The following is a 13373-nucleotide window of genomic DNA, read 5'->3' as shown; positions in this document are numbered from 1 at the left end:
GGTTTGCCCTCACCTTTTTGCACATTCATGTTAACTTGCAGATAAGATTGCCAACTGTCCCCTATTACATGGGACATCCCATATTTGGATTTAGAAATTCTGGATGGCATGTGCCCTATTTTCAAATTACAAATATGCATTCCCTTTAAATCTGGCGTCAATCTCTGCATTTATGTGTGCTGTACACAGGGGGCAGTTGAGGGCGCTGTGCGCAATTATTGCAGGGCGCAGGAGGTCAGAGGTCTCTTTGTAGATTTGTTTGGCTTCGGTGCAAGCAGGTGGACACTGCACAGCGATGTTGGCTGGAGTTTAGCGAACAGATTAGCGCTGGTGGAAACCATGAGTGAGACTGATGAGGAACCTGGGACGTCGGCCACTGGCACAGCTCCAAAAAAGAAAACATTAAAGAGTGGGAACAAAAGTTTGATTGGGGTAAACCCATTAGTGTCGATTCAAGCCGAGCCTTCTGCACATTGTGTCGGCGGGATCAGCCATGGTGGTGCGAAACAGCATTTTGCCACAGAGATGAACTTCTGAAGCTTAAAAAAAATGCTGCAGCAGAGGTTCTGTCTGTATATCTCATATATTTGATATATATACAGATATGGCCCAAAATAATCTTGCCCCCTACTTCTTGAAAAATCTTAAGATGTGCATATTTTCATATACTGTAGCTATTCTGCATATATGTGTGTGTCTTTGAGAGTGCATTGCAGGTCGGCTATAAAAATTGTGGTTCATGCCAGGTGTGTATTTCTCAGAATCGTTGTTAATACCAGGTCAGAAAAGCCTCATCGAGAGAACAAGCACAGGGCTGTCTGTAGTGTATGTATGAGAAGGCAGGTGGCGCTGTCATTGGTGCTGAAAGTAAGTGCACAGTGTAATAAAGCTGGCTATTCTAAAAAGAGAGTTCGGCCTATGAGTGGTCATTTATAGGATGTTTAGTGGCAGTTAAAGTATATAGTTCAAACAATTGCAGTCTTTGTGCTTCAGTTATGGGAATCTGGTACTGTTTGTCTTATAATGACATTTGAACAAAGCAAGGTGAACATTTTAATCGTAGGTGATCTTATTTTGCTTGGTAACGCTTGTATGAGAGAACTTATTTCTGCTGTGGTCCAAAATTACATAAAAAATGCATAGTTTTTTGACCAGTTCGCAGGATAGCAATTTTCAGCCTTTGACAATAGGGCTAGGGCAGTGGAAAACAGGTGGCCTCCTAATTAGCAAGGGAAAAATGTTATTTCATGGCTTACTTAAAAAATATATAAACTCTGAGTGTGGCTGTCATTGTGGGAACAAGAAAGCTACATAATGTAACTGCGTGAAAATGAGCCAAGGTTTCATTTTTGTCACTCATAGGAGTTCGCAGAAGCAATCAAATAAACATGGATGCTTTTACTGTAACTTCTAGGAAAAACCTACTGAGACTCAGAACAACGTCACAAGTGCTTTAGTTTATTATAGACTGTTTTCCCTTGGTCGTGAAAAACTGCATGAACCTATAGAGGGAAGTAAATAAAAGAGTAATGGACTGCATTTGAATTGTAGATACTTCTGATGAAGGAAGTAAATGAATAATTAATTTTATCTTGAAAACATTAAAATGCATTAACAAAATAATACTCAGCCCCATTGTTTCCATGAACATATGTCATGTAGTCTGTTGCAAATGTGGCACATGCATGAGTGACAAAAATCTCCATAATGGAACCAAAATGTATTCAAAGGAGTAGAAATAACACAAGAGAAACAGTGACTTCTGTCCAAAAATATCAAGTTGAACAACTACTCGAAACTAGTAGTTCTTTGTATCTGCTTTTGTGTTATTTTTACTGTATTGTTCAGCAGCATTCATTTGTATCCAAATTGGCTTCCTATGAATAACACGATGAATTTCATTTTTTGCCTCATTCTTGAAATGATGCTGAATGGTATTTCCAGTGTTGAAACATCGAGCTATAAAGTGATACATTCACTAGCATTGCTGCACTCTGTCTTTATCCAGGGTGGCAGCAGCCACTGAGTCTTATCTCTAACAAAAGATTTTACTTTAAATGAATGGACAAGAAGATAATCACCTAGATTAGAGCATTCAATCCATTGCATTACTACAGTCAATTTAATGTGTTTAATGGCTCAGCTGGAATTAATTTATTACACAGCTGTGAATTAATCAAATTATGTCCTGTTCAGGTAGAAGCTAAATACGTTCAGGGTTAAATTACCTAAATTCTCACCACAGAAGACAGGCCATTAACCACCCAAAAGGTTCTGTCTACTCTCGTGACCACCAAGTCTCCATTTCTACTGTAAATAATTATATTTTACATGGCACATTTAAGAACACAAGTTTCCTCAAGTTTACAAACAAAGCAAAAACAAGATAATTTGGGGCAAAGCTGCCCAATTTAGAGCACCACATGTCAATATAAATAATTAAAAGCAAGTTTGCTAAGTAAATAAAAGCAAAAGAGAAATCAGATGAATGACTTACATCATGAAAGTCACAAACTTATATTTTAGTAATGCTTCCTCCTGTCTGGCTGTATGTGCTGCAATTTGCAATTGTATGTTTAGCAAAATATAAATTCCATTTGTATAATATTCGGCACCCAAAATTCTCCAAATAACTTAAACTGTTTGACCGTATTGACATATTCTTTTGTGTTCAATGTATTAGTGATTTTTCTATCACGTAAACCCATACAGCAGTACTCAAACTTCCCCCGAATTCTGTCAGTGAAAACTTTCTGATAAATCATAGTACTATATTTTGCGCTATCAATATTGCAACAAAGCCATCTACTGAGCACTTGCCATCACTGCTGTACGCCAACCAAGTTTGAAAGTTCAGACTCTGTGTGATAAAGCCCCCTGGATCAAGTCAGGATCACACATCGCATTGATCTTACATCCACACAGGGGTGCTAATGATAAAACAGTCGTGCGTATTTTGTTTCCATCTATAATGCAGCAGCGTCAGCGTGTGTTTGCCTGACTCTTGCAAGCTTTCAACTGTGATTGCACAAGCTTTCACTAAATCAGTAACACCAGCACATGTCTCATTGTTATTCTCTCTATTTTTAAGTTTTTGTTTTATGACACCTAGCAGTTGGCAGAGATGGAAGGAGAGCAAAATACCCTGCTGTTAGATTAATTCAGGAGATGGTGGAGCACTGTTGGCGATTGTCCTCACAGAAACAATACTTACAAAGTCTTTAGAGACATATGAAAAGTTGTAAAAACTGCCTGTGTAGTTCTGTAACAAACATTTCTACTGGAACACTCATATCTTGTAAACAAAGCTTTGTTCTTTCCTGACTTTTAAGATGAGACTTTCCGCTTATCTGTCCCTTTTCAGAAAGCTGTGAGCAATATTTCATGGGTTGTTTGTACCCTTCCGTTTTGGCGTAGAACACCAAGCAGGACATGCATTGAACAGCTGACAGCTGTTCACACTGTATAAATTGTAACACTGGATGTACTGGCAGATACTGTTTTGTTTATCTCAAGTGGTACTGGTATTTACTCAAATCTCACCTCCACTCTCACAGGAGCATTTGGATCCAATAGTCCAATTCTTGATACTTTGTGTGCTTTTTTTTTTTTTTTGCCAATTGTGAGAACAAAAATAACAACCTTTTTTTTCAAATAATAAATCAGATAAAGTAGTCCTACAAAACAGGACACATTTTTTTTTGTCACCAATAACATCACCATGCTTCATCTTTTTCTGCAACTACAGATTACATCACTTAAGCTCTCATCAAAGCAACTGCAAATCTCACTTTTAGTTGCACATGAGAACTATCCCACTGAGGTGTCCCTCCTCAAACACCTGTGACACAGAACCCGTCTCAGAGGCACAATTACGTTTCGAACAGCAAAGCAGGGTAAATATGGGCAAGCATCACAAGAAGCCAACAGAAATAGCCCATAAATGGTTGTCTACATCTGGGTGGACAGACAGCATTCACAACCCACATTGGCTTTGCTCCAAGTCTGTGACCAATGACTCTCTGTCTTTGTCTGTGCAGAGACTGAGGCAGCTATCATGGCTGTGCTGTGGGTGCCAGATGGTGCCGTCTCATAGAATACGTGGACGAGTGAGTAATGTAGGAAACTGGAGGTGTGATCTGATTGAATTAAACAGACTTTTGGAAAGGAAACTATATTACATTGCTCCACTTTGAAAGCAGAATGAAGCCGAGAGATTTGATCCTTCAACTTTTACATGCGGAGGTTGACAGATATTATGAATATATAATATAAAATATATCTGATTCTCCATTCATTTGTAATATAAATGCGCTTGCATTCTGTACATCCTCTCATACCCTTTTGGGTATAGACGTTACCCTTACAATAATTAAGTGCATTGTGTTTCACTTACACATTAATAGGGGTGTCCTAAAACCTAGAGCTATACCTAAAATAATTATATCATTTTGTCATATAGCCTGTTTTAAACTGTCGTTCTGTCGTTGGACCTGTAGTCAAAAACTCTAAATATGTAATTTGATAATATGTATATATATATATGTATATATATGTATTTATATATATGTATTTATATATATATATATATATGTATATATATATATATGTATTTATATATATATATATATGTATATGTGTGTATATATATATATATATATATATATATATATATATATATATATATATATGTGTGTGTATATATATATATATATGTATATATGATATACTGACATAATGATGATATAATTTTTTTCTCAACATTTTACAGAAAGAATGGATCAGTTTGAGGCTTTGAGCTCTGGGAGGTGCTACAGAGTTCCCCTGGCAACTTAAAAAAAGTCCTTCATTCCAAGTATTCTTGACCCCACAAAGTGACCACTAAGCTTTAAATCCACAGCTGCAGTAAAGAGCAGTTTTAACGTTACTTAACCTGTCAGTTTTATTGGTTTGTTATATATTTTTTCTCTTTCTCATGTCTTTTACAATTGTCTCTTATTTCTATCTCTTGTTTTTATGTTTACCTCTTACCTTTTTTTAACTGTGTTGTTTTTATGACTTTCTCTATGTCTTCTTTTATGATTTAATGTTGGGGGCCGAAGGCAAATTTCCACCTTGGTGGACTATAAAGTTCTATTATTATTATATTCTATGATAGGCTATTTGGTTTTTTTAACACACAATCCCCGGTAATGCTAGAGGAAGACAGAAGCATTAGTCATACATATCAAAATTAATGGAATGTTTACTTTAACCTGAGGGTTGTAGATATATCTTCACAACTGACTTTGTTCTTTGTCCAGTATACCAGTCAGTCGTGTTCTGAGTCGTGGCTCTAAAATAAGTTTTTTTTGTCTCTATGGACTCAAAAAGAGCGTAACGAGACAATCGAGGAGGGATTGTGAATCAAACGTTTGGTCATGCATTCATTGGCTGTGGAGCTGAATAAATGACAATATCCAAAATCCTCCCTATCCAAAAGAGTTCTGTACTGAGAGATTTACACAGCTTACACAGACCTTAAATGGACTGTCAAAACAGTCATTTTGAATGCACACCATGAATCCAACCATTATTAAATCTGAATTGGTGGACAAACAGTACTATCAGAGCTGCAGGTCACTTTAGATCACATCTGTATGCACTGCCATTTTACTCTTACACATCATTCAGTTTCTGTAGTCACAGCTGCCAGGAGCACGCAGACTAGAGGAACTAAGAATTGAACCATAAACCTTCTGGCTAGAAGACAACCCACGTTACCTATTGATCAAAAGCTGCTATATTGAAAATGAATTATGGATACTCTAGCTTTGGGGACCTCTGCTCAAAAACCTGCACTTGACCTTGTTAAGGTTGAGAACTATTGACTGTTCATTCTTATCTTAGTCAATCAAAAGGGAAGTCCTCTCACTGTGTGCTCTTCTTGATCCAAATCAGCTGAGCTATATGAGCAGCCACCTTACCCCTGAGACTCTGTTATCTCTGACAAAAGCACTAAGCACAGCTAGAGGTGTAACTCAGTCCTAGGTTCTTATCTAGCTGGACCAATCGGCAGCCTTTGATACAGTTCACCACCCATACTGTTATCTGTACGCCAATATTGGGATCTTAGGCAAAGGGTCTTCTTGTTTTGAATCATATCTGGGCATACTTTCAGCATATAATGGCAACGACAAATGTCTTTCTCCCATTCACTCCACACAGAGGACCTGTAAGGCTCGGTGCTGCAGGATCTTTCTCTTCTTCTCCCTCATCTCTAGAACTTCTATACATTTGCATTTTAAAATATAAAACAAGCTTATGCTGCTTCTCAGCCACTGTTTGGCACTGCTGCAGTTTCTTGTTGTTGTGTCACAGTGGATTGATCTGTCAAGCAGAGGATGTCACTCTCTATAAATGTGGATTCATCCACTAATAGGAACCTCTCTCTATTAATTCACAGATCTGTGAGCCTGTGTTCAGGTTTCTTTGATGTCATGGCAACAGTTAGTGTTTTTATGTGTCACAATGCACGTGATGCTGAGACTTGAGTTTAAAACACGAGACGCTCAGCTGGTGAGCGAAGCTTCCCGCATTCCTTGATTTTGCCATTTTTCTGCCCATCTGTGTCTTAGTCTTGACAGGCGTCAAAGTTATCAAAGGCAAGAGTCCTTTGACTCTGAGCAAAGACATATAGCAGTGAAACATTACTGATTCCTACAGCCAAATTGAATTATAAATTGAAGCCCGAGATTTGGGTACTTCACTGCGTCTGTTAATGTCCAATGGTTCACTTTACAGGCTTCAAACTTGGCAGGTGTCTTACTAAGGGCTCCAGTTTGTGCAATGTGGTTGAAATGTGACAGATATATTGCTACATGATACAGCCTCGGCATGCCTGAAGACAGTTGTGCTATAGAGAGATGACACACAAGGCCATGTGCCATGCAAGTGATGCTGAGTTAGTTGAAGCCAGAGATGGGAGTACTGCACTAGTATCTATTTGATATTGCAACCACCACACAGCTCTGCCCTTCAATTGCAATGTCTTTGTTCAATGAGAAGGACTTTGTCTTAATTTGACTGAACTGTTTGTGGTCGGACAAGCATATAATAATCAAATCACTGTGGATTATTTCTGTAGTTGAAAGTAGAAGTCACTGGAGATTGTAGTTAAAAATGAGTGAACCACATCATGTCTTTGGTGTGCTACTTATAGGACACTGCCTGCCCTGTGCCAGAGGGGGACATGGAGAGTGGGTGGTGGTTGGGGATGGGACATTAGTTTGAAGCATTGGTGGAGAGAGCAGCGAAGACAATGATCAATATTTGCTGGGTGGATAAAAATTCCTTTAGCTTCCAAGCCGGTTGTCTAGAGAAGTCTGTCTTCTTTTCTTCTCCGGTGTTTTTTTTTACTGTGGGTATCCTTTATCTATTGACAGAACCCCTCATTCACAGTGCTTATTCCAAAGCGTTTTATCATACAGATTGAAAATGGAGAGAATCGTCAAGCAGTGAAGCAACGTGCTTTGGAATTTGTTACCCACCACATGACTGTGTATCTACTTCATGATCTGAGCTCAGCTGAGTGACCTTTTCTAATGCACCTCATTAGTACATTGCATGTGTGGTATGTGTGTGGCTGTAGTTTTCTGATGCATTGGTGTCCCACTCACTGCTGCTGTTACCAGGAGCTGATAAATGATAGCTAGCTTCACCTTCCCTCCCAGGATTCGTTTACTGCCCCTGGCTAGTTTCTCTGCTGGGTATTGATGTAGTGACCTCTGGGCCAGTGTCACTTGCGCCCCTGTAACGATAACTTGCAGTCCACCTTCAGTGTCTGGCTCTGTATTGAGAATTTGCTGGCTGCAAATCGGTGCTCCGCTGCATGAAGTACAGCCCCAGTCTTTAGAAATCAGCTTGCCTAACAAATGGAAAAGGTTATTCTTTGCCCCCCAGATAAATTCAGTAAACTGTAACAATAATATCTCTGCAGTCTTTCTAACATGTCATCTTTATGTCATAGACAGCCAACTCATCACATCAGTCATGGCCCTCTGCTTCAATGACAATGAGGCAATCGGTAAAGATGTCACAGTGAGCATGTGTCAACTGGCAGCAGTGATGGAGGGCATGGGTACGGGCTGGTGGGGGTGCATACTGGGATTTGGCAGGATAAATTTTCAATGGCAGCTCCCAGCAGCTTCCACTAAAGCACTTGGTCTACAAAATATGCCAGTGAATGCATCTGTCCAGGAACCCTCTTATTGGATGAGTCGGAAGACCTGGGTGAGGAAAAGTTCCCCACTTCTTAATTTCACATTGACAAGAACTCTGCTGTGAGGATAATTATGGATTTGTTGCTCTGAAATAGAGAGTGGAACTGAGGAGCAAGGAGGAGAAGGCAAAGATGGAGAATTGGAGAATTAAATATGATAATACATTCAGATAACCATTGTAAAGCAACATTTACTTCTGGATGTAATTGCCATTTTGTAATGAGTGTTTTGTGAAAAATCTGCTCCTCACACTGCATATTTTGATTACATTACATTCTGCCAGAGCATGTAAGTGCACTTCCAATCTGCATTATGCTATTAGCAGTTCTCATTATGTTATACCACTCTCCCATGCAATTCTCTCAATGTAAGTAATAATTGATTATATTCACTTACGTTCCATCTAAATGAACTATAATTCTGATTGATTCTAATTTGTAAGTGTGTTAATGTCAAGGTCTTGCTTTCCAGTTCATATAAAAAGTGATACCAATGTCTTTTCTTTATAAAAAGTTGGGATAGAGCTATGGTAATTATAAGACACTGGCAAATTTGACTTGCCTTCTGTGTCTTAAAAACATTTGTTGAGGTGTTTAATGTAACACCAATTTATGCCAGTCCTTTCTTTAATGATTAGTCTTTCTTGTTGTGTCGTCGTGACAACACTTTTATCAGCAGAAGTGCTTTCCTAGTCATCTATATCATGTCATTTCAACTCAACTTTCTAATAATGATTACTATACACAAACATGACCAAAACCCTGCATTTACACAATTAAAGAAAGACACTTTTTACTGCTTAATACAGAGAATGCTGTCTTTTAACTTATGTGTGTGTGGCCTGCTTTTCAAATTTACTTCAGCAGTGACTCAGTGGACCTCTCACTTTGTGAAACATCATCCAATTCACTCCGACTCACTTCTGCCATTTTCTCGCAGGCCCACTGAATCTGTTGTCCTACCTCCTTCTAGCTGGTATCTCTACCACACACCAGATGGCTCTGGATGCCTGAAAAACATGTACCCTTTCAGTCTGAACGTGACACATTCTGTGCCATGCATTTGTATCCTTTACCACCCGGATGTAGGTGGCATTGGTGGGTCATTGTTTAGCGCCATCATTTCAGTGCAACAAGGGTCACTTGTAATGTGTGCTTCATGTTTTATTCTCAGTTCTATCTAACCTGTAAAATGTCAAATGCATTAGAGGTGTGAAATTGCTGTCATAGACAGTATGTGAGTGTATTTGGCTCCTCATGTTTGCCAGGAGCTGATGTACATTGTGCATCCATTTCTATCCACCTGAAGTGTTAGGGATAGACTATACAGGCACCAGGGGAAATCTGAGTATTTTAATTAAGCATTTACCAGATTTTTTAAGGTTAATGTGAAAGACAGTCCATGTATTTTAAGTGTTATTGCATGAGATACTGACATAATAGACGGACTCAGACACTTGTTTTGCTGAACCAATGCTCACCCAGTAACAACAACATGCTCTTAATCTCTGATATTTGTTGTTTGTTAAATCTTGATGTTAGATTTACCACTTCATCTTGTCACTAGACATACTTTTCCTGCTGGAAAGTAAAGTTTGTGTTGCTGGTTGTTTGTGTCTATATGTGGCCCTGTGATGGACTGTCCAGGTTTTACCCCTCCTTTTCCCTCCTTTTACTGCCCTTTGTCAGTTGAGATTGGCACCAGCGCCCCCTATGACCCTCATGTGGAGGATGAAGCAGTCGAAAATAAGTGAGTGTTGCTTTGTGAACCAACTTACTCCCCACATCAATGTTCACGCAGAAAGTCTGTTATTTTATGTCATGACACACAGGAGTTGTTGATCCACCGCCTCCACCAGTACGTTCAGATGAGTTATTTGGTTACTTTGTTGTTTAAACTCTTTTGTGTCATCCTACCTACCTATAATTATATTATATGCAAGGCAGCTGTAGACTTGCAGCTCCCATGTCCCTGTGAGTTAAAAACTCTTTCCACATGGACATTGAGCAATTTACAAACTTAATTTCCAACCCGAACAAGCTGTCCAAAGGCGAGATAAAGTATGACTATGTGTCAGTACCTTATACAACTGCACTTCTAGAAAACCATAGCTACAGTATATATCTTGAATATAGTAAAATCTTTCTATGAGTAAAATTACTCATGCAGGCTTTTGTTCAGTGGGGTTTCTATAGATGTATTGAGCATCCATAGCTTTGCAATATTAAAGTGTCTTCTTCTTCTTTTGGCTTCTCCCCTTAGGGGTTGCCACAGCGGATCATCCATCTCCATTTTGACCTATCACTTGTGACCTCTTGTGTTACACCAACTGCCCTCATGTGCTCCTTAACAACATCCATGAACCTTATCTGTGGTCTTCCTCTTTTCCTCCTGTCCTGCATATTCAACATGCTTTGTCCAATATAATCACAATCCCTCCTCTGCACATGACCAAACCATCTCAACCTTGACTCGCTGACTTTATATTCACACGTTTCCACCGAGCTGTCCCTTGAATATGTTGATTTCTAATCCTGTCTATCCTTGTCAGTCCCAATGTAAATCTCAGCATCTTCAGCTCTGTGCCACTGTCTCCGATCAATACAACTCTAGAGAAGTTGAACATGTATTGGCTGAATGGAAAATGTACTATTATCATCAATAAGGGATAATAATACAGACACACTTTACAGTGCTTGAGAAATGAATTGGAAGCTCCAGGGTAAATATTACCAAACCCCTTTTGTAGACCTTGAGGCTACACTGTTAGAATGAAAGTTAATACTTAACAAAGTGAAAACACATCTGATCATCTGGCTCCCAGTGATTGAGTTGACAATATTTTGTTTGTCCCAAAGAAGTGATCAGGTCTTCTCAGAAAGCCAATAAAGTCTGCCAAGAATGTTTTCCTCTCTGCTCTCACAACTCTCCAGCACCTGGGAGTAGATGAGTGAAATTGAAGTGCTGACATTTTTCTTTTTCTAACCACCCTTTTTAAAGAAATACCACCTGAACCTGATAAACCACAGGCTCAGGGACGTATGAAGAAGCAAGTGCAGTGAAAGCAGTGGAACGGCCAGATTGACAAAAAAAGCAATAATGCTGTATGCTGCTTCAAACTGCTGTCTGTACCAGTTAGCGACCCCCCCAAAAGGGACTGAGGGGAAGCATGAAACTGATATTGGTGGTCTCCCTTGAGTTCTGCAGATGTCGTGCCTGTGATCCAAAATGTTTAGCAAAATTCAAGACGTGCTGGAATGTGTAAAGCAGAAAAGGGTTAGGGAATGCAGTGCAAATATGGATTTAGTGTTGTGTCTCAAGCTTCTGTGCATTACTGAGTGTGTGCTTCAATATCATATAAATGATAAAATCCCTCACTGTGATTAGTATGCCAAGTCCCTTTTTTCCCCCCTTTTTAATAAAAAGGGCTCCCATCAAGACCCAACAACTCATTAAAGGTGTGCTGGAGACACACCAGCTGGTAGAAGATAGTACAGATGGGGAAATACAGTATATGTGATAGAAATGTGATAAGCAGGTGTTCAGCATGAAGCTTGAGGCTGTTTTTGATGTGAGTTGTATCACCCCAGTCAAATTACCTGATAATTCCAAAATGTAATAATGAAGTCAAGCAAGGTTGATGGTTGATTTGGATTAGGCAGTATCTGCTTCAATCTTAATAATGTTTCGCCATATCTTGTCCCATAGGGACTATAGATTCACCAAGTATTGTTTTCTGATCCATGACAGATTTATCATATCCAAGCAAAGTAGGACAAAGGTTGGACACCTTTTGCAGTGCGATGTTTGTGTTTCCTTCACACTAATTCTTCACCCTTTGTGAAGAATGTTTGTGCCATCCAAACAAAGATAATGTATAATTTGAAGTAATTAAGAAGCAATAAATGTGTTTTATCATCACAATATAATTATTTTGCGTGACCCATACATGCAAAGGTGGTACATGTACAACTGCAGGCTGTGAAATAATATGCAAACACAATTTCACAGGCTCAAAATATTAATGACAAACAAACAAAAAAGTAGACACTTTTACCACTGGAGTTGTAAAGTTATCCAAATTGTGGTTTGAATAACCACATTTTTCTCCACATTTCCTGTTATTAATTGTACATATTTACCCTGAAAACATACATTTTAATACTTTTATGACCTACCAACTGATCACCCTCTCTAATTTTTAAATAAGGTATATTAAAATTTTTATAACATATCAAATATGTACAGTTTGTTGCATCTCACCTGTTCGCGCCGCAGTGCTCTTATTGCTTCATAATATTTTTTAGGTTTTCTTCTTTAATCACAAAACTCTGCAGTACAAGAATCATTTCAAAACCTACAGTTTGCTCATGTTATCAGTGCACAGTATTTATGTCAATACGACCCAATGAACAGTAACAGGGGTATAACGGTGGCTGCAATAATAACAACTATAAATTTGGCCTTTGGTAGAACACAGTGCTGAATGACAAACTTGTTTTCTAATGATGTGCTGTTCTGCATGCACTGTGCCATACATCGCTTATACTGGCTCTTGCCACCCATAACAATGAGATGGAGGAGACAGGTGGCCGGCGACCAGTGCGAGCAGGTCCCCCCGGATGCTGGCTGATGATGGTGAAAACATGGATGGCCATCATATTAATCCAATTCTATAGCAGTAATGTGGAAAATTCAGCAGCTGTTTGAGCTTTATATAGAAGACCCTCCCTGGGGCATGAGGGACCTGTGGTGATTCAAATGGAGCAAAAGCTGTGGGCCTGAAACACAGCACCCTTTTGCCTGGAGTATAGATCTTACCTGCTGATTTTCCCCTTTTTCCCCCCTCTCACCATGTCTCTGCTTAATTTCACTTTGACTACAATTTCCTCATTTGCTGTCTCTTATACTCTAATGCTGTTTTCTGGTTATACCTCTGCCTGCAGTTCCTGTCTTTCATCTTCCCTTTACAACTCAATTGCCGAGGCAGTTACAGTCCAAATCCATCATTTTCTGCTCCCATCTCCTCATTCACTCACACTCTTGCCTTGTTTTCCCCCCCCATGTCTTGCTCTCAACAGGACTGTAAACATGACTCTCCAGAGATGTAAA

The sequence above is a fragment of the Solea senegalensis genome, linkage group LG10, assembly GCF_019176455.1.
Source record: "Solea senegalensis isolate Sse05_10M linkage group LG10, IFAPA_SoseM_1, whole genome shotgun sequence".
NCBI lineage: Eukaryota > Metazoa > Chordata > Actinopteri > Pleuronectiformes > Soleidae > Solea > Solea senegalensis.
The sequence above is the reverse complement of the archived record's forward strand: the minus strand, read 5'-3'. Positions refer to the sequence as shown.